A 13,398-nucleotide genomic window follows, 5' to 3' on the forward strand; every position below is an offset into this window, starting at 1 on the left:
ATCTGTTTTTAGATCCTGGATGTTTTTGCTCAGTTCCTTCACTTGCTTGTTTGTGTTTTCTTGTAATTCTTTGAGAAATTTTTGTGTTTCCTCTTTCAAGACTTCTGCCTGTTCATCAAAGTTTTCCTTTATTTTTTAAGTGATTTTTGCATTTCCTCCTTATTGACTACTATCTTTTGACCCATATTCTTCTGAATTTCTTTAAGTGTTTTTTCGTGTTTCTCTTGTATGGGCTTCTAGATTTTGATCATTTTTTTCTCCTGAATTTCTTTACGAGATTTATTTATGTCCTTCATGTGTTCCTCTAACAGTATCATGACCATTGATTTTAAACCCAACTCTTGTTTTTCTGGTGTGTTGGGGTATCCAGGATTTGCTGTTGTTGGAGAATTCAGTTCAAACACTACCATAATGCCTTGGTTTCTGTTAGTAGTGTTCCTATGTTTGCCTTTAGCCATCTAGTTCTCACTGGTGTTTGATGGTCTTATTTTCACTGTTGCTTCTTTCTCCTGTGAAACTTTAAGGCTATTTCTGTGACACTGGCTATTTCTGTGACACAGGTTTCCTCTGGCCCAGATTGATGATGTGCTGCCTCCCTCTTTTGTGCCGTTGGAACCCTGCTGAGTCTTGCCCCAAGAAATCTTACACTTGGGTTGTCTCAGTGAACCAGATGTTCCCTGACTGCTCTGTCATGGAGTGAAAATATTGGTAGAGAGTCATTCCTTCTGCTGATCCCCACATAGGACACAGGCCCCAGGACAGGCTGACTGGTAGATGAACTGCCTATGTGCTCTGGTCCTGAGCACAGGCAGAATCCTGGCGGTTTGCGCCCCCAGAGATCTTAACCTCTGGATATCTCAGTACCTGGTGCTGCTTTTCTGCCCCGGCAGGCAGGAAAGATCCCCAGTTTCTTTTCTATTAGTTTCAGTGTGTCAGGTTTTATGTGGAGGTCCTTGATCCACTTGGAGTTAAGCTTAGTACAAGGAGATAAGAATGGATCAATTTGCATTCTTCTGCATGCTGACCTCCAGGTGTTCCAGCATCATTTGTTGAAAAGGCTATCTTTTTTCCATTGGATGGTTTTAGCTCCTTTGTCAAAGATCAAGTGACCATTGGTGTGGGGTTTGTTTCTGGGTCTTCGTTTCTATTACATTTATCTACCTGCCTGTCACTGTACCAATACCACACAACTGTTAACACTATTGTTCTGTAGTACTGCTTGAGGTCAGGAATATTGATTCTCCCAGAAGTTCTTTTACTGTTGAGAATAGTTTTAGGTATCCTGGGTTTTTTGTTATTCCAGATGAATTTGAGAATTGCTCTTTCTAACTCCATAAAGAACTGAGTTGGGATTTTGATGGGGACTGCATTGAATCTGTAGATTGCATTTGGGAAGATGGTCATTTTTAAAATATTAATCCTTCCAGTCCATAAGCATGGATGATTTTTGCATTTTCTGAGTTCTTCTTCAATTTCCTTATTCAAAGGCCTGTAGTTTTTGTCATACAGATCTTTAACTTGTTTGGTTAGAGTCACACCAAGATAGTTAATACTGTTTGTGGGTATTGTGAAGGTTGTCATTTCCCTAATTTCTTTCTCAGCAGGCTTATCCTTTAAGTATAGGAAGGCTACTGATTTGCTTGAATTGATTTTATGACCAGCCACTTTGCTGAAGTTGTTTGTCAGCTGTAGGAGTTCTCTGGTGGAGTTTTTTGGGTCACTTAAATATACTATTATATCATCTGCGAATAGTGATAGTTTGATTTCTTCCTTTTCAATTTGTATCCCTTTGACTTTTTATGCTGTCTAAGTTGCTTTTCTTCATAGACATAGAGACACCTTTGAGGCTCTTGCGTCTTTAGAGATCACCTGCTTTAATACCATGATTATATAAGTGGGAAAACTGAACCTCAGTCACCCCACATATTTAGGTACAATAACTATCATAACACAATAAAAAATACTCCATTATAACAAAATCATATGTCCTGGAATGAAGATGCTTCTTAGAAAACTAGGCCCACAAATGAAAACATATTCAGTCCTTCCATCGTCACCATATGTCATCTATGGTATAAGTACTACATATTGGTTGAGTAAACTGAATAATAGCTATGAGTAAAAGGGGAACAGATCATCAGAAGCAAAAGAGTACTCTTAGTGGATTTTACAAAGAGAGTTGCTCAGAGCTGAGTGGACTGAACCAAATGAGTACAAAACGAATCTTTGTGAAGATACGAAGGTATTGAGGCAATTTCAGAAAACATTATGGATAGAAGATAGAGGAGAGCTTCATATTCTTATTAAAGATACTGAGTAACACTTGGTGCAAATCTTGACCTCAATAGCTGTACATCAGCTATATCTGGGATATTTTATTTGCAATGACATTCTGGTTGCCATGCCAACCCTTCTCCTTATAAGGCTAATAGAGACTTCCTATTTTAAAGGAGTAAGAACCTGTGCATACACTACATTATGGAAGTTTTCTATTACTGTGACTATCAGGGAGAGCAGTTCCTTCCCTATTTCTATACAGTTAGCCTGTAATCTTTATTCTAGGTGCTTTCACCATTGTATTTCTTATGATTATGAAGTGAGTTGCCTTCCCAGAATTCCTGTTAATCCTAGGAATGCTGGAAACTTGTCTCAAATATTTTTTACTCTCTTTTATTACCATTGGCAACAACAGTCTCAGAAATTTTATTTTACTTATTCTGGAAGAATATGTCTTTTCCATGCTTCAAATTGGCATCCTAACATTGTTTCAGTACCATATCTTGGAGGCATTCCCAAAATGTTTGCTGAAACAGCTCACCTTTAAAGATGAACCTTTCAGTGCATAATTCCATATCCTCTCTGAATTCAGTTGTGGGTATATTTCTCATTTTGCCCAGAAAACCGATTTGGGACTCCTTTCTCCATGCACAACCCTGCCACTTTTATCTTCATATAACCATGTGATCTAACTCTCACACTCAAAATCTTGCCTAAGGGATTTATGGGATGAGGTTACAGATATTGAGGACACATGATATCACAGGAGAAAGGGTTCCTTCAGAACAAGTGGAAGTACTGTTTTCTAACAAAGATTGCCTACCTCGACTGTTTAAGGAACTTGAATCTGCTGTTTCATTGATTTTAAGGACTTGAAACTAGGTGACCTTATTTATCTCAGTCTCCTCTATAGCTGTGCTCCTCTCTCTCTCTCTCTCTCTCTCTCTCTCTCTCTCTCTCTCTCTCTCTCTCTCTCTCTCTCTCGTGTGTGTGTATGTGTGTGTGTGTTTGTGTGTGTTTGTGTGCATGTTTGTAAACAAGTTTCCTCAAACATAAGGAAATCCCTAACCATAGATGATTTGATAGCAGTCATCTCTAAATCTCAATTTAAAGGTATTTGCATACTAATGGAGACCTTGGTACCATAATGATGCCCAGTACACATTGTTTAATTCAGTTAAACTGAGCTGCCACCAAAAAGTTTTCTCTGTCAGTCAATATGTGATCTACCTTATCTGAGAAGTGTTGCTTCCATCACAGTCAAATAACAACATGCCATTAGTACTACCAGCTTTTATAGTAAAGAACACTGGGAAGAACCCAAGTCTTCTAGTTGTGGTAACCATTGATACAAGAAGCACCCTGATCAAAAGCAATGTGGGAAGGATGGGGTCTATTTGTCTTATACTTCCATATCACTGTCTGTTCTTGAAGGAGGTCAGAGCAGAAACCTTAAGACAGTAATTGATGCAGAGACCATTGAGGCGTGTTGCTTATGGGTGGCCTCTTCATCAGCCTTATTTCTTATAGAACCCAAGACCACTAGCCAAGGTCACTACCACCCACAATTGTCTGGGGCCTCCATGATCATTCACTTGTTAAAAAAATGACCTAGAGACTTGCATATATAGTCATATCTTATGAAGTCACATTCTCATTTGAGATTCCATCCTTTATGATGACTCCATCCTTTGTCATATTGACATAAAACTAGCCTGTACATGAGGAAAATGAAATAGGTTTGCAATAAAGTCACTTCCTTTATTATGTATTCATGAGCAACACTATATCAGAAGCAGATATATGGAAGAATACCACAATCAATTATAATTTCCAAAGAAATTAAAAACTAAAAGATTGTGATAAAATAATATAGGGCAGTCAATCACTAGACACACTCTCATATATATATTTTCTTCTGTTACTGCTGAGTTATCCTTATGATTCTCTGCTACCATCTCTGCCCTGGACTTACAGGAATTAATTTAATTTTAGACTTAAAAAGTAGTCACATCCTTGTATTGCTGGTTTTGCTAAATTCTTAGATAATTCAGCTTCTTCATTGAAAGTGCTTTCTTGTAGTTCTTTTCTTTGTTACATGCAGAATTTTTAAGGTGCAACAGACTTACCTTGAGCCCCAGCATCCTGGTCTACATGCTGTGCTTTATTTCCTGCTTTTTCCTTCGATGTTCTACCAAGGCAGATTTCCTGCTTTGAATTATCATCCTTTTCCTTTTCTTTGAATCTGTAATCATGGAATAAGAAAAGACTGCAAGCATAACATAAGGGGATAAGAATCGAGAACATGTTTTATGTGAACAGCATATAATTTTAAAGGTACTTCCTTACAGATTGGAGTTAGACTAAGGCTGATAGTTATTGTGACTTATTTTTGTGAAAAAAATCAGTAAGTTTCATATTTTTTTCTGTAATTTTAGACAGAACCATCAAGTCCCTAAAAATTACTATATGAAAGTATTGTGTATAATTTAATTTTAGTGAACCATAGTAACTGATCTTGAACTTTTTTTGTGGGATTTCATGCCTTTATGTCATTGAATCTTAAAAGTTCTAAAAATAGACTTTGCTTTACTTAATTAAAGTATAAATTTCTCTGCAAATATGTGTGTTCTAATACATTTTTACTATATTCTAATAAAGCTGATTCTTTCTCAAAAGTGTAATTCCTAAAATATTTTGGAATATTCATATATATACAATATATACATATCTCCATATTTGCCTTTTCAAGGACATAAGAAAACCACCAAGAGAGTGTCCATAAACACAGAAAACATCTCATCTCAGTGCCAGCTCTCAAAATATTTCAGCATGACACATTTTTTAACAACTGAGAATTATACTACAAACCAAAGAGTGACATTTTGTTGACTAACCACCACTGCAAATCAGGCACAACAATACTTTGAAAATCCTGAGCTCATTAAGCTAATGGTTGTAGTTTAATTTTGGTAAAAGGATGTTTACAAGACTGCATTTTCCCTGTATAAAATTTAAAGAACAATAAAATCTACACTAATGAGACTGAGAAACAATGGGATTCTTAAGCCCCTCCACAAATGCCATGTGCATAGAATTCATAACTTTCTCATACAAAAACTAATATAATGATCACCTGGAGATTTTATGATTACAGCCATGTACAATGTTACTTAAATTGTAGCCAAATATTTTGTGTTAAGGCTATACTAGATTCATAATCTTAAACAAATATGACTTGACTGTCTTGTCATTAACTGTGTTGTACTTAAATACCACTTGACTAAAAATCTAATACAACTATCATTTTTGACAAAGCACATGTCACCATGTACAAACTTTAAGGTTTAAAAAATTGTCCTTGTCATAGCAAAATTTATTCCCCATTGTCAAACTGTATGTTTAGTTATATTTTACAATTTTGTTTTCAGTAGCTTTGGTTGCAAAAAATGATGAGCTATATTGGTGAACACAGCATGAACAGCTGATGTATTGAAGCAAAATATCTATCATTGCCAGGAGACTAAAGTCAGTGGGAGTGATGGCATGTGAGCTTGCAGAAAGGAAAACATGGGCATGTCAAAAAATACTTTCATGAACAACACATAGCCATTTGTAATGTTTTCTGGATTGCCTCTCTGTTTTTCAAGATCTGATATAACAGTGGTTCATCTTACTCAGAAAGCAAGAGTTCTTATTAGCATGGTAAAGGACAGTACATAGACATATAAGAGCAGTTTTCACAATTTTTCAAAAACTGAATGATCATGTGGATCACCCAAGTACGCTTTGAAAGGCAGAATCATTTGGGTGGCTCTCAAATGGACCATGAAATCCATATCTACGGATGGTGCTGTGGTTCCCACCCCTGTTATACAAACCCTGTGCTTCACAGTCTCTGTGTTATTTACCCCTTGAACACACATACAAAATTTACTCCCTCCCTGTTTGTCAAATGAAATGAAGAAAATAGAGAACTTTTTCAAGTTGTTCGCTTGCCATATAAACATCCTTTGAGGATACACCAATCATCTTTACTTCACTGTCTCAATGCTACTAATTAGAGTAGAAAGTACCTTTTTTTTAAATTTCAAGATCTCATTCCACCTAACACATGCAATTTTTTTTGCTATTTAAAAGTCATATTTCAATAAGAAACTTCAAATAGCGACCTAATGAGCTGGTGATAAAATTACTTCCAGTCATCAAGGCTATATTCATGGTTGAATTAATATTTTGCACATGTGTAAAGAAAGAAACTAAGTGGCAATAAGTTTACGGACTCTGTCACTAGTGGAACACATTAACTTATTTTTATAAAATTAACGCTCAACTTTATTCTCATTTTCTACTTAATGGAGAAGGCATACTTCATAAATTATTTGTCATAGAACACTCAAGCAATTGTCCCTTATCTTCATTCTCTCTATAATTTTTACTTTTGTGTTTATCACGTGCAGTGAATTTAAGTGAAAGATTGACATGCAGTATAATTTCTCCCAATATTTATGGGATTGTTCATGTGATGAGACATGTACCATTATAACTGTCATTGGCGCAATAAATTCTTCTGATGTTTTTACAGTTTCTTTGCATTTTAAATGCAAGGAAACAAAATTGAGACACTGGTCCTAGTTGAACATTTGTGATGTTTCAGAGACAGAACATGAAATGAAGCTTCTTGAGTACAATAGACCTGCAAGTAGCTCTGAGGTAAACTGAATTTGCTAGCTCTAAAAGAGCCAGGAGTATTGTGCATAACACTAAGGATCCTCCATAAACTTTTGCCCACATTCCTCTAGAAGAAACCAAAACTATCGCTTTTGGAATTTATCTTCCTCATCGGTGTCCTTATTCAGGTTGTTCAAGATAACCTAAGTAATAAAGTATTCAGCTCTTCTGTAGCCATTATTTTGTGATTTAGTGCTGAAATGTTAAATTTGTTGACACATAGAAGTTGTTACATGTCCATTATCTCCAGCCACAGTTGGATCCTATCTTTATTATATACCTACTATTGTCTGTCATCTACTTAAATATTTTACGTTGGCTGTCTTTCTGTTATGTTACTGGGGATCAAAAGAAGACTGTACACAAGAGAATTAAGATCTCTAGTTTTGATACTATTTCCTTCAAGATTTGTAGTGTCCATTTCATTTCTCAGCCCTGTGGCACAACACCTCAGTCTCCTAATCCAAATGACTAGTAAGCCTTGGGTTTAAAGTCACTTCAAAGTTTAATTCTTGGAAATATTCCTTCTGTTCATCTAGCATCTTGCTTTATGGAAAATCTGGAAATGATGCTATTCTTCTCACCTCCAATTTATCTTTTACATTCCCTATGGAACACAGCCCATGGACTTCTTTCTGTGTCTCCCATGTACAGTTCCTCTATTTCTTCCAATATATTATAACAATAGAAATAACCTTGCTTACCACATCTCCTTGTGGCTAATGGCTCACCTCACATGTTCCTCCTTTGGATTTATTTTACAGAACAAACCAAAAATTATCCTTGTTATAGCTTCATAATTTTATATGACATTTTCTCTGAAATATAATTTTTTGATTTTACATTCTTTAAATCTCCTGTGATATAATATTACAGTTTACTAGACATTTACTGTTTTTTTGTTTCTTGTAATTTATTCAGCTCCTATCATTACTAATACTCTCCTTCATCTTAAGTTGCCCCACTTTAGTCCTCTCTATGATCATTCATGTATAGATTTATTGGCTACAGACAAAGGTGTGAAACAAAGACAAATTTTAATCTCAAAATGTAAAGAAAATCATTAACAATAAAAAAAATTAACTGAAGGTATAGCAGTATTCTGTGCATAGCTCTCAGCATAGTAACTTATCATCTTATGTTTTGCTCATAGATTACTGTTCTGAGATATTTCTCATTCCTTCAGGGTGTTTGTTCAACCTGGAGGAACAGATCTAATGAATACTACCCAGAAAGGAAACAGGATAGTCTCTTTGAATTATATGACCTTTCTGTATGCATAGTTCATTCTGATGGCCATGGCCACATGACTTCATGCTGAAGTTTCTAGGGTTTCTGGCAATTCCATATCCAACCACCTGGTGCTGAGATCCTTAGTCTAGAGAACACATGCCTTCTCATGTTTTTGTTTTCTACAAATTTCAAGGCAAATAACCAAAATCAAATAATTTAACAAGTATTCAATATAAAATGACAAGGGCTTATTTCAAGTCTTCTTTCTGCCTTTTTATTTGTTCTGATACTGCTGTTCTGATTTATTGAGGAAACCAACATTCAGGCTACATCACTGATGAGAGGGCACTGTTTTTAATGCAATTGTAGTCATGATGATACAATGATAAGTGTTTGAGACAAAGAAAATCTGCCACAAACCATGTTCTTGAGAATCAATTGGGTGGTCACTTCTATAAACTTAGGATGAGAATACAAAATATTGTGAGAAAGAAATATTAAAAATGTAATTTATTTTCTCCAGTGTAGCACAACTACACAAAGGTGTCATGTTACTTGCTTGGAAACTGCCTGACAGGAGGAACAGAAATTCTCTCTCTTGGTGAACTTGTGCTGTTGAAATGAAGCAAAGCATGCACATTCCTAGTCTCTTTGGATTATGATTTATGACATCATGTGGGATGGAGTGAGCAATATGTTGTGTGATTCTATCCCATGCATTTTCTTTCCAAAAATATTTAAACATGAATATTCATGGAGTAATTGTGAAAATAATTGACATTTAAATCCTATAAATGTCTTAAAATCCATAAATATAGTAAATGTCATTTTATGTCATGAGATATTTTTCTAGGTAGTTCTTTAGTTATTTAACAGGTTGTTCTCTGTTTAATTCAAAGGGGTAATAGTATCTTGATTCCTAATATGTCACAATTCCCATGATATTTGTCTGACATTTAGATTGTACAGAATGCTTCTACTCTACCATTTCTTTATTTCCTCACATTTTTACACTGTACTGCTCAAGGTCTATCACAAATGATATTGCTCTGATGTATTTCTCCAGATTAAGTTTTCATGAATTTTTGAGGGCATATTTATAACTTCTTCAAGTAGCTATACTGAGCAAGTAGAATGGTTTTCCTTCATAGTCTACTTTCTTTATTAACCATAAGTTGAATCCTTAGGGTTACTGCGACATCCCCCAAGATCTTACACTTGAGCATGAGGAGTGCTGCCCACAATACACATTCAGAGACCCATATTTGCATATTTTCAAGGCTTGTTTCCTCTTCTTATTTTTTGCTGTCTTTATTTTTATTTTTGGTAATATTACATTTTTTTCCCTTTGGACTTTACAACATAAGATGACTAATTTTTCATTACCTTTCCAAGCATTATCTGTTTATTGGACTTAAAATTCCTTATGATGCTATTAGCATAGTGCATATAGCCCAAGTGAAACATTGAGCTAACTCTGTAGGAGTGCGCTCTGAGCATATCTATAGAAAGTGGATGTGCATGATTAAAAGGATACACTTAATGCATTATTAAAACAAGGTAACATTACAAACACAAATCACAAACTAGCCTCAGTCAGAGGCCTCCTGGTCTCTCCATGAGGAGGTACTGGAAGGTCTTGAGAGTCAAAAGAAAAGAACATCCTGAACCATAACCAGATACTCAGCCATCTTGAGTTCACCAACGATCGCTTTGCCTCTCTCCACATTTTCCAGACCTGCATGCCACAAACCTTCTCTCTTGGAAAGATGTAAAATCTCTGGGCCCATAATTAGGCATAGTCAGATGATTCTCTGAATGGCATTTTATGATTGTAAAATCACAAGTTTATAAATGTAAAAATAATGTTACCCCAGCATTTTCTGTAACAAAAATCACATACTTAAAATGTCTATTTCTTATAAACTGGCACAAAATCTATCCAGTGAAAAGAGAGGAAGATCAAATATGTGATCTCTCTCATCAAGAACAGTATGATATATTGAGCTCTTCTGCTTTATATAAATTTTAATGTTAAGTTCATATGTAAGAATACTTAAATATAGTTGGATTTATGAGTACAGATAAGTTTAAAGGTAAGTAATATGATGCACATAGGAAAAATTCAAACAAATTAATATCTACAATTAAATACTGATTACATAGGATAAAAACAATTATTTAATTGTCATCATTTGGCATATTGCAGCCTAAAATGTTAAATGGAACAATCATATTTCTGTTATAAACAACTTGTCTTGAACAAACATTTGCCAATTAATTTTTCTAATTTTAAATGTTATTTTCAAATACTTTCTCTAATTATTTGATTTGAATCATTAGTTATATTCATTTAGATAGTCTAGAAAAATCTGAAGACTGTCAACAGGAAATTCTTTTTGAAATTATGATGCACTGTACATCATTCTGACTGGGAATGATTTGAATACACAGTTAGGAGGTATTGTATAAAATAATATTTAATATAATATTTAGGACTGACTTGAGGTATATCAGCTTTAATATTAATTGATGCAAGTATATTTCCACTGTGAAAGACAGAATATACATTCCTGAGTTTTTCCAGATTAAATATAATAATATGATGTTTTTCTATGTCACCTCATGTTTGTGACCTGGTACATGTTCTATGGGAGACTCAAATCATGGTAATCTCTTTTTTAACATTGTTTTTTTTTTAATTTTGAGAATTTCATACATGGGCACCATATATACATAATTTTCAGGCCATTCCCTTCCTAACTTTTATCTCACACCCTATTGTGTCCTTTCCCCCAGAATCTCAACCTCACAACCTCTTAAATCTAAGTGTTTTATATATTCATATATGCCATTTATATAACATATAAATGTATATATATATGTAATATTTGAAATATAATATAATTTGCATATAAGCATACATATGTAAAAATATAATTACACATATTTAATTGACATATAAAAAACTGCATGAGTTCCTTTACTGATATTCATATGTATGGGTATAGGACACACCACTGGGTGTTAGAATACTGTCAGAAAGCTGGCCTCTAGAGAACCATGAGTCTCCCTTTCTTGGCAGATATTAATTGCATAAAGATCTTATTTATGGTGGAAATCCTTAAGATTTTCCAAATCTATATTGGGATGGTATCATTCTATAGTTTCTGTGTAGGTAGTCATATGGCTAAGATCTCAGGGGTCCTACACTCACAACAAATGCCTTGGTCCTCTGGTTTTTACAGTCTTTTCTTCACTGTTGCCTTCTCAACCTCAGGCATTTCTGGATAAATGGGGCATGGGAATTCAAAGATCAATTATCCTCTGCATTCAACAATTATGGATTTCTGAGATGGTTTCCATCTGTTTCATAAATGTTTTTGTTTATTGGTGATACATAGACTTATTTGTAAATACAAAGATAACTATAATGAAGTGGGGAATTACACTGGTTAACAAATATGACTCTAGAAGGTTCTGCTCTAAAGTCCATGACCTAATCAGATACAGGTAACTGGTAAGTTTATTATACCCATCATGTGCTCCTTTCCATTCAGAGAAAATTAAGTTGGTTATCTTTAGGATATAAATTTGAAATTCGTATTTGGAATCTACTATTGTAAATTTTACAATATTTTACCAGTATTGCCATTGCTGTGGTATAAATGATGGTAAAACTATTATTGACTACTTTTCTCCCTTGCATTTTATATGGCATATTAAGATAATATGAGAACTAATCCTCCCAGAGAAGTAGTACAGGTCAATCCAGTTTAATTTCTCCAAGTCCTATGTCTGAAGTGTGTGGTGTTTTTAACAATTAGAGTTTTCTTCAAGATCTGAGTAGCAACCAAGGGTAATGTCAAAAGCTTATACTGTTCTGGGAGTCTATTCAGCTCTCCTGATGGAAGGCCATGTCTTACTTGCCATGTATGTATCAGATGGCTATTTTGAGGTCACAGAATATTATCTAAACACCAATGACTTATGCTCTATGCTCAAGAATTGAAAAATGGGACTTGATAATATTTCAAAGTTTCTGTAAGGCAAAAGACACTGTCAATAGGATAAAATGGAAACCAAGAGATTGGGAAAAGATCTTTACCAATCCTACCTCCAGTAGGGGTATAATATGTAATATATACAAAGAACTCAAGAAGTTAGACCCCAGAGAATCAAATACCCCTATTAAAAATGGAGTACAGAGCTAAACAAAGATTTCTCAACTGAGGACTATCAAATGGCTGAGAAGCACCTAAAGAAATGTTCATTATCCTTAGTTGTTAGGGAAATGCAAATCAAAACAACCCTGAGATTCCACCTCACACCAGTCAAAATGGCTAAGAACAAATGTTCAGGTGACAGAAGGTGCTAGCAGGGATGTCGAGAAATAGGAACATTCCTCCATTGCTGGTTGGATTGAAAGCTGGTACAACCACTTTGTAAATCAGTTTGGTGGTTCCTCAGAAAACTAGACATAGTACTACCTAAGCACCGAGCTGTAGCACTCCTGGGCATATACCCAGAAGATGTTCCAACATTTAAAAAGGATGCATGCTCTGCTATGTTCTTAGCAATCTTAATTATAATAGCCAGAAGCTGGAAAGAACACAGATGTCCCTCAACAGAGAAATGGAAACAGAAAATCTGGTATATTTATATAATGGAGCACTATTCAGCTAATAAAAATAATGAATTCAAGTAATTCTTAGGCAAATGGATGGTACTAGAAAATATCTTGAGTGAGGTAACCTATTCAAAAAAGAACACACATGGTATGCACTAACTTGGAAGTGGGTATTAGCCCCCAAACTCAGAATATCCAAGATAAAATTCACACACCACATGAAGCTCAAGAAGAAGAAAGACCAAAGGGTGGATACTTTGATCCTTCATAGAAGGAAGATCAGAACACCAACAGGAGATACAGAGACAAAGTATGGGGCAGAGACTGAAGGAAAGGCCATCCAGCAACTGACCCACCTGGGCATCCATCCTATATACAGTTATCAAACCCAGATATTATTGTGGAAACCAACAAGTGCTTGTGGACAGAAGCTTTATATAGCTGTCCCCTGAGAGATTTTGCCAGTGTCTGACAAATAAAGAGGTGGATGCTGTCAGCCAACCATTGGACTGAGCACAGGGTCTCCA

The sequence above is a fragment of the Apodemus sylvaticus genome, chromosome 11, assembly GCF_947179515.1.
Source record: "Apodemus sylvaticus chromosome 11, mApoSyl1.1, whole genome shotgun sequence".
Taxonomy (NCBI): Eukaryota; Metazoa; Chordata; class Mammalia; order Rodentia; family Muridae; genus Apodemus; species Apodemus sylvaticus.